We start from the raw sequence: 20,096 nt of genomic DNA on the forward strand, positions 1-20,096 counted from the left end.
ATGTAACAAAGACCTGCCGCTGCATCGATGCTATAACATGCAGAAGATGATCTTATTACTATCAACCAAATGTCTGCTGCAGTTGTTACATACATTTGAACGATTTTGGAAGTGAAAAACTGAATTTGGTCACTGCGTGTGTATAAAGTATAGAACATGACATATTAATAGTGGCAAGTAGGTGAGATTGACCAAGAGCCTTTTCAGTAATCTGGTCTGAAACTGAAGCTACGATCTACAACTAGATCCAAACTATACCTAAATCTAGATGTAAAAACTATACTACAACTGCTGAACCTCCCTTATCCTCATAAGTATTATGGTCTTCCAATTTCTCCATCATGTTGTTCATTTTATGTATTATTTAAATGGCACCAGTGAGGCAGACTCTGGGCTCAAGCTTTTTAAAAAGCTAAAAGTGAAACATGTGGATTCTCCTATTACATTACTATTATTATTACATGTTACTTGTTAGACGCTTTTATCCAAAGCGACTTACATACTCAATACTGTGGGCAATCCCCACAGGAGCAATGTGGGGTGAAGTGTCTCAGGGACACAACGACATGCTGAATGCAGTGGGGTTTGAACCTGTGACCCCCTGATCCGAATACCAACTCACAAACCACTGCACCACAGGCCTCCCGTACATCAATCTTTTGCAGCATTTTTAAGTGTTATTTAACACGCAAATATTTTATAGTGTTGAATAGTTCATTAGAAATTCTTTACTTGTTTTTCTTTGCAATTATTAATCATTTTCACAATCTATTGCAAAATAACTCAAAGATGTGTCACAAATCTACTGTATATTCAAATGATGTTCTGCTATGCTGAACATATTCATATCTTACACACTGAACATGATTCAATTTGCTATGGTTACTTGTGGGAGGGGGTTTCGTCTGGATGAATAAGTAAGACTCCGTTCTGAGTAACAGTAGCAACCATAACTCTTTGTACCAAGTTAGTCTTTTGTAAAAAACAAATACACAGAATTACAAATAAGAAAACATATCTGGTGCGTGCTCAACTTTTCTATCACTTCAAATGAACATAGAAAGGCCTGTTCTGTTCAGTTCAAAAAGTAATGAGGTGTTTTTCTTGTTGCTCTGTGCTCCACCCTGCAGACCAGCAGCGTTACGACGTCTGTGGGGCCTCTCGGAATGACATGAAGATGATGGAGGACATGGAGGCTCTGAGGGAGGCTCAGGGCTGCGCTGACGTGCAGGTACAAGTCCAATCACAATCACTGAATCCTCTACTTTAGGACAGAGCAGGCTAACTGTTTCCAGTTTGAAAGGGTAATGTTGTTATGTACATTATCCTGCTTATTATAGGGCTACTTACTGAATCAACTACTGTATATGACTTACAATATCAACATAAACATGTTTTTTTATATCTATTTAAAACTCATTATATTGCCCCTGATAAGAAATTAAAAGAAAGAAGAAAAGTGTGTGGATATATCATATCAACTTAAGTAAGTCTTGCTTCTTTAAATCTTTTGGATGCTTTTGTTTTGTAACTCTTTGTTCATCTATTAAGGCAAGGCAAGGCAAGTTTATTTATATAGCACTTTTCAACACAAGGCAATTCAAAGTGCTTTACAAAAAACGAAAGACATTAAGAAAATGGCATTTAAAATCAGTCATTAAAAAGAAAAGCTAATAAAATAAACATTAAAAGAAAAAGTACATGGATAAAAGTTTCAGTGCAGTCTAAGATATGAATAGTTCAATTAAAAGCAGCGACAAAAAGAAAAGTCTTCAGCCTGGATTTAAAAGTAGTCAGAGTTGCAGCGGACCTGCAGGTTTCTGGGAGTTTGTTCCAGATATTTGGAGCATAATAACTGAACGCTGCTTTGCCATGTTTAGTTCTGACTCTGGGGACAGAAAGCTGACCAGTCCCTGAAGACCTGAGAGATCTGGATGGTTCATAATTTAGCAGGAGGTCAGAAATGTATTTTGGGCCTAAACCATTCAGTGCTTTATAAACCAGCAGCAGTATTTTGAAATCTATTCTTTGACACACAGGAAGCCAGTGTAAAGACTTCAGAACAGGAGTGATGTGATCCACTTTCTTAGTGTTAGTGAGGACTCGAGCAGCAGCGTTCTGAATCAGCTGCAGCTTTCTAATAGATTTTTTAGTGAGACCTGTGATGACACCATTGCTGTAGTCCAGTCTACTGAAGATAAAAGCATGGACAAGTTTTTCCAAATCCTGCTGTGACATTAGTCTTTTAATCCTAGATATATTCTTTAGGTGATAGTAGGGCTGATTTAGTAACTGTTTTAATGTGACTGTTGAAACTCAGGTCAGAGTCCATGACTACACCTAGATTTCTGGCTTTATCTGTTGTTTTGAACATTGCACACTGAAGCTCAGCGCTAACTTTTATACGTTCTGACTTGGCTCCAAAAACCATTACCTCAGTTTTATCTTTGTTTAATTGGAGAAAGTTCTGACACATCCAGTCATTGATTTGTTCAATGCACTTACTCAGTGTTTGAATTGGAGCATAGTCTCCTGGTGAAATTGTTACGTACATTTGTGTGTCATCCGCATAGCTATGGTAACTTATTTTGTTGTTCTTCATTATCTGAGCCAGTGGTAGCATGTAGATGTTAAAGAGAAGAGGCCCCAAGATGGAGCCTTGAGGAACCCCACATGTCATATTTGTCAACTCAGATGTGTATTTACCTATAGAAACAAAGTTGTTTCTGTCCTTTAAGTAGGATTCAAACCAATTTAGAACTGTTTCCGAAAGTCCCACCCAGTCCCAGACTTCTCATTTGTATTGTGACACACTGCAGATGTGACTGTTTTCCACAACAGGTGCATGGTGAATGAAGTCAAGGTCATTCCTATAATCAACATTATTTTGATCGTGGCCTGTGCTCTGCTGTCTGGCTGTATCATGTCTGCCTGTCCTAACAGGAACTGGTCAGCAAGGTGGTGTCGCAGCAAGCCACCCAGCAGCTCCTCCTCTCTGAGGTGACCCGCTGGGAGGAGCTGACCCAGCAGGAGGACGCAGCTCTGACCCAGCTGCACCTGCAGCACGCTGAGCTCAAGTTCAGCAGCAAACCTGCAGCCAGCAGGTACACAGGGGTCAAAAGCACCAGGCATTAGTGTATTATTTAAGTCCCATATTCACATGTGTGTCTTTAGTGTCATATTTAAGGGTCATATTCAAATGTCAGTCCTTAGTGAGAGAGACTTCATTCTGCCCATTTAGACATTACTACACTGGATGTTTACATTGAAAACAGTGATCTGCTGTTTCTCTGGATACTTTATATAGAACCTTTACATTTGTGCTTACTTGCAATGAAGTCAGTCAGTACAACGTTGTAGAAATTCAAAGGCTTTATTGTCATATGCACAACAATGCAACACAATGAATACATAAGACACAAAAACAAATAAATAAAAATAAGTAAATAAAATACTGCAATATAAAAATACTGTATACATTACAGTAATGACATTATTCAATGTTCAGTGTTCAGACATGTTGCACAGCGATTTTACTGCCATGTTTTTGTCCCAGGGGACGTGTGGCTGTCCTATATAACGGACTTTTTTTTTGTTCAAGGTTTGACGGGCTGAAGGGAGAAATGGAGGCCGAGCTGAATCAGGAAGTGTTCCGTGTCAGACGCCTGCATGGCACTCTGCAGCAGTCCCAGGACCTGTTGGCCACTGTGGAGCGGGGGGTCAACAACCTCTACTTCAGAATGAGCTGCGTGCCCGTCCAGGTCCTCTCTAAACTCATTGTTTAAAGATTGTTTAGTACTGTCTTTAAAACAGTGTTGACATGGCACCTGTAATCATTCCTCCTCTCCTTTCTTAACGAGGGACTGCACGTACAAGCCAAAGCTGCGCTACATAATATATCCAGAGAATACATACTTATCTCAACAAAAAATCAACATACCGAAATTATTCAATATGGATATGAAAAGCTATTCTCTCTTCAGAAATAGAACATGTTCTTTAGAAATAAAAAAAATGTCATTCTCACTTCCAGTCACAATTTATTTGAAAAAGTTCAGCGGTGAAGAACTTCTGTAAAGTGTCCATCGAACGAACTCTCCAAAGATCAGCAGTGGTTGGTGTACACACTTTGAGTCAGAGCAGGATTTATTATATGGATTATATGTCATTTAGACCTACAGTATCCTAATGCTAATGTCAGCATGCTAACATGCTCACAAAGACAAAGTGAACAGGCTGATGGAAGTCCTTAGCTCTGCAGGTACATTATTAAGACGTAAAAAAATTGACCTTATGGTCTGACAGGACTGACAAACATTTAATATAATTGCTTAAAAACAACATTATGGGACTGTATGTCTCCATGTGTTTCTCATCACCTTCTCAAGTCAAATTTGTTAGCTTGTCATTTATAAAAAAATGTCACATCACACATTTTGACCTGTCACTGCAGAGAAAGCACAGGAGAAACAAACTGACGTGTTTAACAAATGTGTTACTCCTCTTTAGGAACTGTCCAGTGCATCCTGTGCTGAAAGCTTAGACAAAGTGAAGGACATCAGCAACCGCCTGCCAACCTTACTGCAAAGAGCATCGCAGCACAAAGCTGTGATCAGCGACCTGGACCAAGAGAGGGTGCCTTAATCCTCTCATACTTTCCATCTATTGTCATCCTTTCTCCTTTGTAATGTTTCAATGCCCGATGTTTCCCTCACTTGTCGGCTTCCAGCCTCATTGGAAGTACTTGCCAGTAGTTTGATAAGTGATGTATGTGCTGAATGTGTTAACCTCTGTCTCCTTCCAAAGGTTCACAGTTTGCTTGAGCAGCTCAACCAGATGGAGTCGAGGAACGTCAAAAGACCAAGCACCCCGATACGTAAGTAGCAGGTTTCTATCCTCTTTCTCCGTTAACTGTGGGGTTCCTTTGGTCGTTTTCCTTGTACAATGCTAGGGTCTAAGGACAGAGGGTGTCGTATGCTGTAATCACTATAAAGACACGTGTAATTTGTGATATTGGGCTAAATAAAAAAGGTTTATTGATGATTGATTGAATTTGATTGATTGATCCGGAGCAGGCGTAGAACATGAACTTGTCTTGGAATCGGGAATTTGACTAAGAATCTTCCTTTGTCCCACAGACTCTCCTGAAGTCAGCGATGATGAAGATGAGTGCTGTCCCCTCCCGCGACGAGATCAAGAGCAGCAGCATGAGACTGGTGGAATCGGAGCAGAACAAGTCGAGAGGCAAGAGGAAGCAGTAGACCTGCGCACCACAGCAGATATGTTGCCAAGGCAATAAACAAGAGAACAGATGTTCTGCTTCTGATTGTCCCAGACCCTTAGTGTAATATGGAACCCACTTTCGTTCCTTTTCTATTCTGGACTACATTACCGCGACAGAATGCGACTGGGCCCAACAGAGTTCATTCTATGGAAGCAAACAAGAGACAGAAGTATTTGAATTTTATTAGACACCGAATTTATAGCATTGCATGGCTTTGCTGTGTAAACTAAAACACAAGGAGGAGAGTCGTGCTATTTGGTGCCTTAAAGCTACAGTACCGACTTTTGCCACTAGGGGGTGCCAATACACTATGGTGTCAGAACAATGTCTATCTAATTATGAACTTGCTTTACTTTCACGGAACACATTTTTGATGATAACAAACAAATGTAACAAAGTAACATATTTACCAACACATGTTCTACGCCACTATATACTTACATTTAAATGTGTGCTGTGTCGGTTCAGCAATTCTCCACAAGGGTTTTTGAAATTGGTCCGTGCGCAAAGCATTGTGGGGATTTTAAGGACGCGAAGTCTACCCATGTGCAGCCTCGAAATTTCCCCCAAACCAAGGACGCGGCCTCGGTGGAATTCCAAGTATGCTGGAGATTGGAACAGTCCTTCGGCGGCACTCGATGACGTAGCATCCTTGAAATATTGGCTTGGAAGCCAGAATCCTCGAGATTGAGAAACGGCCAGTGCTTCGAAGCTTGCTTCAAATCACGTGACATATGACGTCCGAACCAGCAACTGCTTCATTTTCTGAATGAATCACTTGACTGGTTCGCGGTCCAATCACGCGATTCAATGCACTGCCTCGTCTCGATTCTGACAGGTTGAAACAGTTTCGAATTTGAGCGCTTCAACACTTTATGACCGCTCTAAACAATGCGCAATGTGTGAGTTGTTGTCGTAGTTTGCGTTGTTGCTGTTGAGTTGTTGTTGGTATTGCATTTGAATTGTAGTATCATTATAGAGCAAGCCAAGAAGAAAGATAGGTCGTTCTGGCTCTGGAAACACTTCGAAATGTGGAGAAGTTTTGAACAAAAAGACAATTATCAGTAATATAAAAACAGTTCAACGTTTTAAGGAATAGATAGCCTAGTGGATAGAGCCGGCGGCCCGGATGTGGCGATGTCCTCCGCGCAGCTAGCTGGTTCAAAGCCCGGAATGGATGTACTTGTAATCATTGCTTTTCAACTTTAATACTTTAATAACTGATAAAAGGCCCTCTCCTCCCAAAAAAATGTCCAGCACTCTCTAGTCTCTTCTCAATAACCCAATACACACAATTATCAATCTTTAATTGCAAATAGAACATGATATTCAGTCTTTGTGTGTGTGTGCATCGAATATTTTTCAAGGCAAAGATACGTTAAACCCACTGCAGCCTTGCACTTCGCCAGGAGAGGTCGCTGTAACTGAAGCTTCGAGAAATGTGGTTTGATGCTTCATTCAAAGCTTCATTTTGCCATCACTACCTACAGTTTGCTGCATTGGGCTTCACCGCACTCTGTCCCGGTGTCAGTACCAGATATGTTCGGCCTACCAAATATGTTCGGGTGTATTTCCGTCGCATCCGTCATCCGTCATATCCGTCATATACTCACCTCCCTCTGCTCCCAGCGCTATGCTGCCACACACCGGCCGTCTGCGGAACTGCAGCCGGAGGAACTCGGTACAGCTTGTTATGTGTGTGTACTTAATTATTTACAATTAAAAAATATATATATTCTGCGTTACTTTAGCCAACACTTTTATAATATATAAGCCTGATCATGTCGTTGAAAGCAAGTACAGATGTTCTCCCTTTTCCACAGTTCTGTGTGAACTTCATCTAAGGTAGATGCTTTGCTTCTGCACCAGTTTAGCAGAAGTCTGTTTTGTAAGACTGGTTTTGTTGCAGTCTGTTCATGCTATGTGTTTCTTGCGTAAGACTATATACACACGGAACACATGTATTACAGGGCTGTACCCAGTGTGCTTCATAAAACATTTTTGAAGCTTATTTTTTTAAATTAAGCCGTTTCCATGTTATAACAGCATCTCGTTAAATCAATATCGGAAACAATAATTGTCTTTTTGTGGTTATTTAAATGTAATTTATGGTGCTATTAGAGTGCTTATAGACTGACCCGTTAATACAGATGCCCCCCCCCCCCCCCCCCCCCCCCCCCCCTTTGTGTGCGGTGAGCTGGAGAGAAGGCAGTCTATTTATTTTGGTGAAAAAAAAACCCCTAACATATATGGATTGAATCAGAATATTGTGTTGGATCAAAACATATTGTACATTTTGAGAATTCTTACATCTATTACAATACATTTTGAGCTTTGGACAATGTTTGGATCAAACGAGCCAGAAACAACCTTAAGCAGCCACCACTGGAATATTATTGCAGTAATATCATAATACTAGTAGCCTTATATTAGTGTAGCCTAATATTGATCGACAAATATTTAGAAATAAATCTGGTTCTGCCTGCCTGCCTCATCGCACTATGCCCTGCTGCATTACCATGTATAGTATTTACATTCATAATGATCCTTTTTTGTTGCAGAGCTTTAGAGGCTTTAAGAGACGAACTGTCAATGATGCCAACTTGGCGACCTACAAACTAGATATAGCAATCTTGGAGCTATTGCGGCTAGCTACTTTCATTGGAAAGAGTCTCTAATTTTTTGTATGTATATATTTCATATATCCATCCCAAGCTTACCTACCCAACTGAATGAATTCACACATTCAAGTAAATAGAAAGACAGCACAGCATTCAAGTGTTTATTGAGAATTTGAACTTCAACGTTAATGGAAAAAGCTCCAAACTTTTCTCTACAGCCCTTAGTATCAAGAAATCCTTCTAGTTCCTTTTACATGTGGATAGGAAAACAGCACAGATTGTTCAGAATATATGAGGAAGCCATCAGGGAAGCAGCATGACCCAAGGCAGGACTGCAGAGACAGGTTCAGCCACGACCCGAAGTCCACGACCCGAAGTCCACGACGGGCAGCGTCCGGGAAAACCAAACTTGAAGGTAAGATATCAAAGGATGATCTTCATTAATTGCAGTGACAATTTAGTCTATTCTGACATTTGTTTGTGTGAGTTAATCTTTACCTATGATATCTGGTTGCAGAAGGGACTGCAATAGCCTGGATGTTGGTCATCAGAGTAGATGCCCTGCAATTCTCCTCTTTTACCTTTCCCAACATATCCTATGAATAGAAAAAGAAAATATTGTAATTGAATCACACTAGGACCACAACACACTAAATATGTAATGACACATAAACATTATTATCCAGAATAAGAAGTCTACCTGGTTTGCAGTTTTTGTAAGGCTCCAAGCATCCACGGCAGGTGTCAATGGTGTACATGACGTTGAAATCCTGCTTGTATGAAGCAGAGAACAAACTCCATGTAGCAACACCTGTGTAAAACAAGCATTTCAATAGAGCCATTAAAAATATGCATAGACACCACAGCTGTCGTATACTGCTGCACCTTCACTGAATCACTTACTCTCAAGCCAGCGAAAGTGGGCCCCTCTTCTGAAAGACACAGTGGACATTGTGTCTCTGAAGGTGGTACACACTAGAGTGAGTGATGAGTACGCTTTGTCACCTTCCTGGAGAACCACTTCCATCAGAAGGTCCGAGAGAAGACAGTTTGGCAGCTGTGAAGTATTGGTCAGACTAGATCAAACATATTTAACAACACATTGACTAGACTGTTGCCAGCACAATCGAAATACCAAGATTCTTTGGGCTTCAGGTAGCAAAAAGACACATTTTTAATATTAATGTTGAATATATCACACACATTTTTCTTATGTTTTGTTATTCTTCTCCTTGAGGTAAAAAACAGCTATCAATAAAGTTAAAAAAAGCAGTGAGACATAATAGTTGGAAATTCTGCCGTGATCACAGGTCGTTTTTTAAACAAAAAACAGTTACTGCTTCACTGAAAAGATATTACCTCCAATATGAAGCACATGTCGGACTTTTGAAACTGGACCTTTGAAGGAAAATATAAGGTGTGGGTCATGTGATTGTTTAATTACATGTGTATACAATTATCAATATGTATGCATGTGTTAAATAATCTGGATCTGTCCGTGGCTATAAAAATCACATAATATCAGGATGAAAATGTAAATCAGTGTCAAAGAAACTGTTGTCTATAAAGTAACATTTAAAATGTATGATTTACCCTTCAATCTGGTACCGTTCCATGAGCATAATGCACCACCATTTCCGGATCTGTGCTATGTCCCGCTAAAAGAAAATGTAACAATAATAAAGTTGAAAATGAATGGAACCTCATCATTTGTCTACTCAATGTTAGCCCCCTCTTCCCCCTGAAATACTAACTCAGAGGATAAATACTGACCTCGGTAAACCAAAGTAGAGCATCTGTGCTGAAGTTGAGTGCATACTGTGAAAGGATAAAGATCTGTTAAGTTATGAGTTTCAAAAACTAACAAAACCCCTTAAAAAAAAGTGTCAAGGGAGGAATTTACCATCAGTATGAAGACACCACAGTCATTGCCCGTGGTTTGGTGAGGCTAACCCTGTAAGAATTTGGAATATAACAGTGATGTTCATGGTCAAATGGAAAATAAAGACATGTGAAAGCAGGTGTATGAGATGGTGGAGAAATGTACCTTGACGTCTCTGCCGAACTTTACTGTCCACTGACCTGGAGCAATGCGGTGCGCTAGGTCACTGTCAAAAGAAATGATAAGACATGGGAATTGATTTGGTGAAGGAACGCTATACACAATATAATTCATGTTTTTGGATTTCCTTACATTGAACTATTGCATGCCTTAAAAGAGGAAAGTTATGAAAGCCACTGAACGGGGCTAAAATAAAACAAACAAAAATACGTTTACCAGCCGCTGAACAAAGCTGAACTTGAAAACAACCTTTGAACAAGGCTTATAACAAAATGAACATTATAATTCATAGCATCCTGTTGCAGACTCTTTTTCTTTTGGTTCCACTAAGGACACTCCAGACTTTGTGGAAATGGAGATATATTATAAATGAATTTGATCAGATTCAGACCCCTGGTCTACAAGATGGTTACTGCAGTATTAGAATACTATAAACTATTTAGAACTCCCATACAAGCCACAGAACGGTGAGGGGGTAATCATGTTACAAAAACCTAAATATGTCCTTGTAGGAATTGTCCCCAAAGCCATCTGGCTTAAGAGGGTCGAGCAAATATAACTCTCTCTTTGCTGGCTTGATCACCTGTCAACCATTGACAAAATAGCTGAAATTAGACATAATCAAACACCAGAAGAAAACCACACAGCACAACTTATGTTCATTTTGTACATGCTGGTGAGATCATTTGGAACAGACTCACGCAAAGCAAATAGTGATCTGCCTTTCCTTGCTGCCGACTCCAGGCAGGGATGAAAACCATGTCCTTGGTGGCCAATTGGTCAGCCTAGTATTTTAAACAAGGGATTTTAAGTTGCTGTATATCAATTTCAAGAAACATAGGTCTCAAGCAACAGGAACTTACTGGAAAACTGGCCAACACGTCAGCTGTTTTGGACTTCCAGGTAGGAACCACATACATATCCACGATGTATATATCTTTGCCCTATATTGATAGTTTTTCAAAAAAATGAAATCTTCATAGAAGTATGTTCAACAACAAGAGACAACCACACTTCACGAGATTGGAGTTTCACCACTAAACAGCTATTTAGAAAATATGTGTTATTCAAAAGAAAAAAGCAGGCCAATGATGTCTGTTGAAAACCGTACATGTCTTTGGGTGGCTTCTTGTACCATCTTCAGGCACGTGTTTCCAATCTGAAACAGTAACAACAGTAAGTTACCTGTGCCATTTATTTGAGACAAGATGAAGTTGGGAGGAAAGCTCAAGTATACCTACATTTGACTCCATGCACTGAGGAAGACCCAGGCTCCAAAAGTCCTCTCTGGTCAGGCACACATCACCCTCCTTCACAATGACCTCTGCTCCAGGCCTATTGTGGTCTAGCACATAGCTGAGCTGCAAATAACAGATTGCAAAACATACTTCAAGCCAATAGAAAACATAGAAAAATTAAAATCAAAACAATGCACCTCCATCACTGTGCATGAAGTAAACATATATCTACCAGCTTGTCTTGAATCGGATGTAGATCCTTTGCGTATTTCGCACCAGAGAGGGCATACTGGTGGTCAGCAACTGACCCCTCCGAATCCAACTTCGGTTCAGCTGTTATTAGATAGACACAAAATAAACAGTATTATTGAAGTACCACACATGAAGTATACCTAAAATGTGTCCTTGTATTGATAATCAAAATACCTCTCAACATAGGCCTGATAAAGGGCTTCAGCTGAGACACATTCACACTCTGTCTCAGCTGAGCTCCTGTTGAGCTCAACAGGGTTGCCACACCCTTGTTGGTGATTGAGGAAACCACATAAGGGCCAAACCAGTTGCACTCCAGTTTTCCACCTTTTCGGCCCTCCTTCCTCTTATTCGCTCTTAGGACCTCATCTCCAACGTTAATCAGGAAAGATTTCACATTCTTTCCCTTGCGTTTTTCAAAAGAGATTTTCTGTCTCTGTTGTGCTATTTGGATGTTCTGGTAAATCTGAGAAAGATATGTAACAGTTATCATTTACAGTCCTTAACATACGCTTGCATTTTTTAGGAGTTATTATGTTTTAAATATTGCCATTTTATTCTCACCTTCGAGTGCAAATCTGCAATGGTTGCAGCCTTTGCCTCAAGCTGCTGTTCTGCCTCATCAGCAGGCACCAAAACAGAGGTATCATCCCTGTCATTGACTGTAGCATTTATAACACCCGGGACGCGAGGGTGCCTCCCAAACTGGGCAAAATAGGGCGTGCACTTGGTTGACCTCTGAAAGCATAAAAATTCCTTTTAGTATCTCTGTTGAGTATTGTTTCCATCTGCATTTGTTACAACATTGTACCTGCTTTGAGGTGTTAATGCTCGCCACAATGCCCCTCAGATGTAAATCCCAGTCATTCTGGTCCTCTCCACAGTACTTTGCAAGTGCTTTTTTTATGTTTTGGTTTGTACGCTCATCTTGGCCATTGCACTGGGGATGGTACGCTGAAGTGATGCAGTGTTTTACACCCAGTGCATCAAAAACACCACGGTTGACCTGCAGATGGTTTAGTGTACACCAATTACCAAATTACCTGAAAAATCGTATTACATTGTTACACATAACACATACACTGTATTAGATAGATTATTGTACCTCATTGACAAATTCCCGTCCTTGGTCGGTAATGATCTTCTCGACAAGACCGAAATCGAGAAGAATATTTACAATCTTTTTTGAGACCTCAACAGCTGTTTTGTGGTAGAGCGTTTTTGCTACCACCCACTTCGTGAACAGATCAGTCGCTGTTAGAATGTATCTGCAATATAAAATGCAGAATGTTGTAAATACATACAGAATCACTGTAAATGATTTCCTTTCTTTTTTAAACCAGATTCTTCACGTTTAGAACCTTTAAAGGAGGTTACACATGCTTCAGCCCATCATGATAGTACCTTTTGCCCTTAGCAGTGGAGGGAAGTGGGCCAATGAGATCCACACATGTCTCACTCTGTTTCAATGTACACATACAACACATTTCTGTAGATCAATAATCAGTCAGTCAGTCAAAAACTCCCACCCATTTCTTCACGTCCTCCCGCATAGTGGACCAGTGGTACGTTGCCAAAACCTTCTCGGTGGTGCGCCTTCTCCCTGCATGACCTCCGGAACCCAGGTTATCATGGCACTCCTTCAGGACATTGATAATTTGGTCCTTGGTGCACACAACCATCCTCTCATTGTCCTTGTATGTGTAGTACAAATCTCCAGCTGGCACAACAGGAACAACAAAACAATCATTTAGACATGTGTAGAGATGACATTATGACTAAAAGCTGTTCAAGAAATCCAGTGGCAAATGTGGTTTAGACGTAACAACTACAGTAATGTAAAGTGTGTATAAAAAGAAAAAGGAGAAACAAGCTGTGGAGTCCTTGCGATTTACTGAAAAATGTTGGAATTGCAATATGATAAACCATTAGAGGTATGATCACTTTTGCACCAAAAAACACCATTAGATAAATAGATAGATAGATATATACTTTATTGATCCCTATAAGTAAAGGGATGTGATGATGTCACATGTACAGGGGGTTTATACCTCATAATAAAAACGTATGTTCGTGACTTAACCATGGTCTTATTCTGTTACTTACCTTTGATCAGGTATTGTTTGGATGCCCTCCGAATTAACGCCTTCCTTTTATCATGCTTTTCAGCGGCGATGGTGAGATTGTGGTAACCACCATTGAGCACGTACTGCTTTATCTCAGCATAAAAGCTCTCCATTTCTGTCATGAAAGTTAAAATGGTCGCGGTAATTATGGGGAAGCGGAGGGATCTAGATCGTTCACACATAACAAGCTGTACCGAGTTCCTCCGGCTGCAGTTCCGCAGACGGCCGGTGTGTGGCAGCATAGCGCTGGGAGCAGAGGGAGGTGAGTATATGACGGATATGACGGATGACGGATGCGACGGAAATACACCCGAACATATCTGGTAGGCCGAACATATCTGGTACTGACACCGGAGTTCACTGCTTGGCTCTGATAGGCCAGAAGTCGGTTTGATTGCATTCGGGCTCGATTGCTTATCCTGTCTGAGTAGCCCGGATGATGTGCATCGCAATTTTGGATATCGAATTTTAAACACCGACATTTTTTACGTCGAATTTTTTAACACCGAAATTGTGCATTCTGATTTTTTTCACTTGAATTTTTGGGATCTGAATTTGACTATTCAAATTGTTTTTACTTGAATTGTTACATTTTTATTTCACATAGGTAAATTCGGAGCAAAACAATTCAGATAGGCCTACATGATTTTCAAAGTAATTATTTTCAATGCTATAAATTCGGTGTCTGATAAAATTCAAATACTTCTGTCTCTTGTTTGCTTCCATATAATTCTGACTGACCTGTAAGTATAGTAGTATCTTGTTAAAGACCACCCTGCTGCTTCAGGTTCTAGTCATATATCCACAGCTCCTGTCCAACAACCAAGAGAAATGTAAAGCCAGGTATCAGGACGTGGAGGACAGAGCTTTTATTTTTTGGAGTCTCTTATCAAATGTAGTCTGTCAATATGTGAAACTGCATGAGATGAGGTTTGAGCTCAAAAGTCTACATATATACCCTACAGAGGTGAAGTGTTCATATTTTACAATAGAAAGGAAGATAAGGTATAATTATGGGAGGAACAAGGACGTGCCCCCAAATTAGTTACGGCCACAGCATTAAAACAACATTTGTGGCTCACTTTGTCACCCGCAACATATATTTCAAACACCAAACCCGATAGTGTTTACAAAAATATGATATATTTTACATTTTAATTCAAACTAACTTAAATGATACAAGCCTGGAGGACTGGCAGGAAGGAACAAAACGATTACAGAAGCCTGGGCCAGCCAACCAGTGGCCGTAGGACCCAGAACTTCGTCCCCCCTAAACTACCTGGCATAATACTGGACTACCAGGTCCTCCATTACATTGCATTTAGCTGACGCTTTTATCCAAAGCGACTTACAATAAGTGCGTTCGACCAACAAAATACAAACTTGAAGAAAACAGAATCATATAAGTACATCAGGTTTCATAGAGCAAAAACATTTAAAGTGCTACTCAACTGGCTTTAGATAAGCCAGCCCTTTATTAGTATATAAGTGCTTTGTTAATAATTCTAACGCTCGAAGTGGAGTCGAAAGAGATGAGTTTTCAGTCTGCGCCGGAAGGTGTGTAAGCTATCTGCTGTCCTGATGTCAATGGGGAGCTCATTCCACCATTTAGGAGCCAGGATAGCAAACCCACGTGTTTTTGCTGATGGGAACTTGGGTCCCCTTCGTAGCGAGGGTGCAGCGAGCCGTTTGGTTAATGCAGAGCGGAGTGCACGTGCTGGGGTGTACGGTTTAACCATGTCCTGGATGTAGGAAGGGCCAGATCCATTCGCAGCATGGTACGCAAGTACCATTGTCTTGAAGTGGATTCTAGCAGTTACCGGAAGCCAGTGAAGGCAGCGGAGGAGCGGAGTGGTGTGGGAGAATTTAGGAAGGTTGAAGACCAGACGAGCCGCTGCATTCTGGATGAGCTGCAGAGGTCGGATGGCACATGCAGGTAGACCAGCCAGGAGGGAGTTGCAGTAGTCTAGGCGTGAGATGACGAGAGCCTGGACCAGAACCTGCGTCGCTTTCTGCGTCAGCTGGGGACGTATCTTCCTGATGTTGTAAAGCGTGTATCTGCAGCAACGGGTTGTAGCAGCTATGTTTGCAGTGAAGGACAGGTTGTTATCTAGGGTCACACCCAGATTCCTTGCAGTCTGAGTCGGGGAAACAACAGAGGTGCCGATGTTGATTGTTAGGTCAAGAGTGGGACAATCTTTTCCCGGGAGGTAGAGCAGCTCAGTCTTGTCAAGGCAGAGCTTGAGGTGATGATCAGACATCCACTGAGAGATGTCAGCTAGACAAGCAGAGATGCGTGCGACGGCCTGGGTCTCTGAGCGGGGAAAGGACAGAATTAATTGGGTGTCGTCAGCGTAGCAGTGGTAAGAAAAACCATGCGGGCTAATGACTGATCCGAGCGAGTTTGTGTACAGGGAGAAGAGGAGGGGACCAAGAACAGAGCCCTGAGGGACCCCTGTAGTTAATTGACAAGGGTCGGACTCGGACCCTCTCCAAGTCACCCTGTAGGTGCGGTCTTTGAGGTATGAGGTGAGGAGGGAAAGTTCAGAGCCTGAAACTCCAAGTGCTTGGAGAGTGCGAAGGAGGATCTGATGATTCACCGTGTCGAATGCAGCAGACAGGTAATACTAATAGAATATACAAAACGACATGATACATTAAAGAGCTAAATCCTTACTAAGGATAACTGACTGCTGCAGTGTCAGGCAGCAGAGGGACAGAGTGTCAGAGAGCTCCTTCTCCTCCAGCCTTCAGGAACACCTGAGTAGAGGCAGAGCCAGGAGCAGATCAGGTGCAGGAGGAAAGAAAGGGAGGGTAAATCAAATTTGAAAGGGACATTTTAATTTCAAAATATCAATTTGGCTGGCATTGCATTGTGTTCCAATTAACATAAAAATGACTTTTGCAAAGTTTTGAGGAATTCCATTGAGATTTAGGGGTGCCAACTAAGACATGAACTTTTGTGAAATTTCGAAAAATGTGCAATTTTTAGTCTAATTGCCAAAAGGTTGACCTGGAAATGTTGAGTACAGTGAACTTTTATACAGTAACATGTTCTATAGGGTTATCAAAGTAAAAGTTGTTTGTTTGCCCTTTGGGCAACTTGGGCATTTCTCAGAATTCAACTTTCAAGATTCTCCATTCATTTGTCCTATAGACATATAAATTAATGGAGCTCAATGGGACATGTTCACGTTACCCTGAGTTTTGTGCAGCAGTGATGGATGTCGGACACACATATAAAGTTTAATTGACTTTATTGTTAAACACAAGGGGCGATACTGACACACTTAAAAGAACAAACCCTAACTAAACTTCAAACTGAATTGCTCAGTCTGTGCCAGAGTCCGCTCCACTGAGCAACATCACCAGGGAGAAAGAGAGAGGAAATGGAACCTGAACTCTGAACCTAGCCCGTGCGTCTCCCCCCAGATATGTCTCCCCACCCGCCACCCAAGAGTAATCGTCCTATTGCAAGCTTGTGATTACCTTGCGTTTGCAGCGGCGAAGGTTTGGCTGTTGGCTGCAGTCATGTTCAACTGCCTGCAGCACATTCTGCAGGTGCTGCTCCTTCCTGGCCACTGCGACGAAGTCGGACGTGAGCTTGACGCCACGCTCGGCACAGTCATTGACCACGTTCATTGCACATACATTGACCTCACTTTTTTTTAACGCAGCATTGGTCGCCCATTCCTTCACATCGAGAGACATAAATTCTGGATCAATGTGCAGCTAGTGCATCCCAAACCAGCAATCCTTATTGGTGAGATCAGCCAAGCTGGTGGTTGGCAAGAGGGTGGGGAACTTTGGCTTGCCAAAGCCAGTGCCAAAGTGCTGCCCAGGGATGTGCATGGGGAGATCAGCAGGCTTGTGCTCCAAGATCGCACTGGCAAGTGCACGCTTATCCTCATTGGGCACCTTGCTGCTGAAGAGAGCCATGGGTAGCATCTCACCTGTCAGGTACCAGCGATGCTTCTCCAGTGCCTTGATCGCTGATGCTGCAATGCCCTCATCTACAGCCTTGTATGCCTGCAGGTGGTGGTCGAGTGTCAGGTCATTCCAGGCAGCATCTACAGATTTCTCGCAGGTCAACCACCACTTTGCATAGATGTGTGTAATGAAAATGGCAAATGCCCGAATCTTCGGCACCTGCTGCCGTGTGGTAATTGTGCCCTGGGGAAGCAACGCGATGTGCTGCTTCATCAAAGCCAGCTTGAGAGTATAGAGCAGCTTGGCCATCCATCGTGCCTTGTGGAGCGCTCCCGGTCGTTGGAAGGTCACTGCAGTCTGCTCTTCACCACCTGCATCCAGAAACACAAGACACAGCTGCACAAACTCACGGTAGTCACCTCGCTTGTGGTCATGCAGAGAGATGTGTACATTCACCGCCTGACTCTGCAACCAGGCCACGCTTGAAGGCAGCCTGTTGCGTTGGTGACATCTTCAACCTTGTAGCCAGTGACACAACACTTGGTCGGCTAAGGATGTCATGTGGAATGAAGACGTTTGTTCCAGTCTTCTTACGCTTGTGGGATGGTTCGCCCTCAGATGTTGGACAGACTGTGTTAGTATCCTCCTCTGGCTCCTCATCACTCTCCGACACCAAGCTGGACATTGCCGTCATCTCCTCCAGCTCCTTTTCACAGCGGGACTGCCTGGCTGCTGCAGCAGCTTGACGCTCCTCTCGCCGCTTCACCTTGAGCTGCAGCTTTTTGTCCAATACACCAAATGTGGCCACTCTGTCGGTCTTCATGCTGGCCAAGAAAGCTAGGTCTTCTGGGTTATCAATCAGCTTTTCAACATTTGGAGGCCACAGCGGAAATGTGGCATCAAGTCTGCACTCAATTTTCTCCAATTGTTTCGCTGTAGTCTCACTGGAGCGCTTGGCCTGGGAGATTTTCCGCAGCTTGTTGTTAGCATTGACTAAGTCTACCATTTTGTGGCAGGCACACTTGTCGCTCACCATTGGGATGTTCGCTTTCTTGTAAAATGGCCGCACCTGCTCCAGGACACCCTTGGTTGCCTCGAACTGCGACAACGCTCCGTTTGCACCAGGTTTCTTGGCAAGCATGCAGCGTAAGATCTGACGACCAGTTGGCAGTTTGGCGCCGGTGATGATGCCATCCTCACTGGTGATGCTGGGGCCCAGACCAAAGACCAGGCTGTGACTGCTAGTCTGGCAGGGACCAGTTTGTGAGGGCAGCATCTTAGGAGAGCTGGATCCTGGGGTGGGTTGTGTTGTGCAGTGCCTGGGAATGAAAAGGACACAAGCTCAAGGATAGTGTTTAAAATCATATCTTAGCATACTTAATATCACTCAATTATGATAAACCATGCTGTATTTTACATCATCCAACTTCATCATTACAATAATAACTTACTCTTATGGCACGTTTCCACTGCAGCGGGGTAGCCCCGTTTAAGCGTTCCTAAGCGTCCTCGCTCTGGCCTCGGGCTGCCTCACTGGCCGTCCGAGGCCGTGGCGCATTTCCATTACAGTTTAGGACCTGTGCTAGCAACGCAGTGTAGGCGGGGCGATCGGCTTTGTTTTTGTTCACATTTCGAGTTGTTCCGTCGAGCTCCCGCTGGATTTTATCATCCCCAATGAGATGAAGGAACGTCGTCACCTCCTCGGTCGACCACGGTGTGCTTTTCTTAGAAGTAGCCATTTTTGTAGCTCCTCCGTTTACAAAATGCTGTGTATAAAAATGCTGCAAGCTTGCTTCTAGATATATATGCGACGCTAGGGATGAACTCGCGCGCAATCTTGTGACGATTCTCTCTGACCAATCAGCAGTCGAGAGTGTTGACGTCACTAGTTCAGCCCTGTCCCTGGTCTGAGGAAACCATGATTTTATGAGGCCGGAAAAAGAGGGAAAAAGTACCCGCTGGCCGGTACTAGGCTATATGGAAACGCCACCAAAAACCGGCCTGGCCGCTTGAGGACGGTTAAGGACGCTTAAACGGGGCTACCCGCTGCAGTGGAAACGCGCCATTATATCACTACCAGAGTAGCTAGCTGTGCTTGCAAATATATCTTTGTTTAAAATGTTAATTTAATATAAGGACAAGGATAGAGTTTAAAATCATATCTTGGCATACTTAATATCACTCAATTATGATAAACCATGCTTGCATAAGCCTCACATTTTAGCTGTACATAGTCTAACTTCAACATAACTTACCGTTACTACCAGAGTAGCTAGCTGTGCTCGCAAATATACTTATATTTAAAATGTTAATTTACTGTAACAACTACAATGCTACTCTCAATAAACATGAGACATCAATACTCTGAATATGACATTGTCCACTCTAGAATAGCTGCTACTGTTGATGTTAAGCTTAATAGCTTAGCTAACATAGATAGCTAACTGTGGTTAGCAAACTATTGCTAGCTAACGTTAGCTAGATGTAATGAGCACCAAATACCTATAAATATGACTTAAGTATACAAAGACACAACTACAGATATGACAGTAATATGTAATAATACATACCAAACACAAAAAC

General features: G+C 42.2%; 2 long non-coding RNA genes across 2 annotated transcripts; both read right to left on the reverse strand.

Moving 5' to 3' along the window:
- Positions 1 to 8,052: 8,052 nt before the first annotated feature.
- LOC117546841 lies at positions 8,053 to 8,629 on the reverse strand. Its single transcript, XR_004569080.1, has 3 exons — positions 8,606 to 8,629; positions 8,404 to 8,501; positions 8,053 to 8,313 (listed from the first exon to the last, which is right to left on the reverse strand). It is a non-coding gene; the product is annotated as an uncharacterized LOC117546841 (long non-coding RNA).
- A 3,770-nt stretch (positions 8,630 to 12,399) lies between these two features.
- Positions 12,400 to 13,047, reverse strand: LOC117546844. The gene is made up of 3 exons (XR_004569082.1): positions 12,987 to 13,047; positions 12,563 to 12,725; positions 12,400 to 12,463 (listed from the first exon to the last, which is right to left on the reverse strand). It is a non-coding gene; the product is annotated as an uncharacterized LOC117546844 (long non-coding RNA).
- Positions 13,048 to 20,096: the final 7,049 nt, after the last annotated feature.

Source organism: Gymnodraco acuticeps, unplaced genomic scaffold (assembly GCF_902827175.1).
Source record: "Gymnodraco acuticeps unplaced genomic scaffold, fGymAcu1.1, whole genome shotgun sequence".
Lineage (NCBI taxonomy): Eukaryota > Metazoa > Chordata > Actinopteri > Perciformes > Bathydraconidae > Gymnodraco > Gymnodraco acuticeps.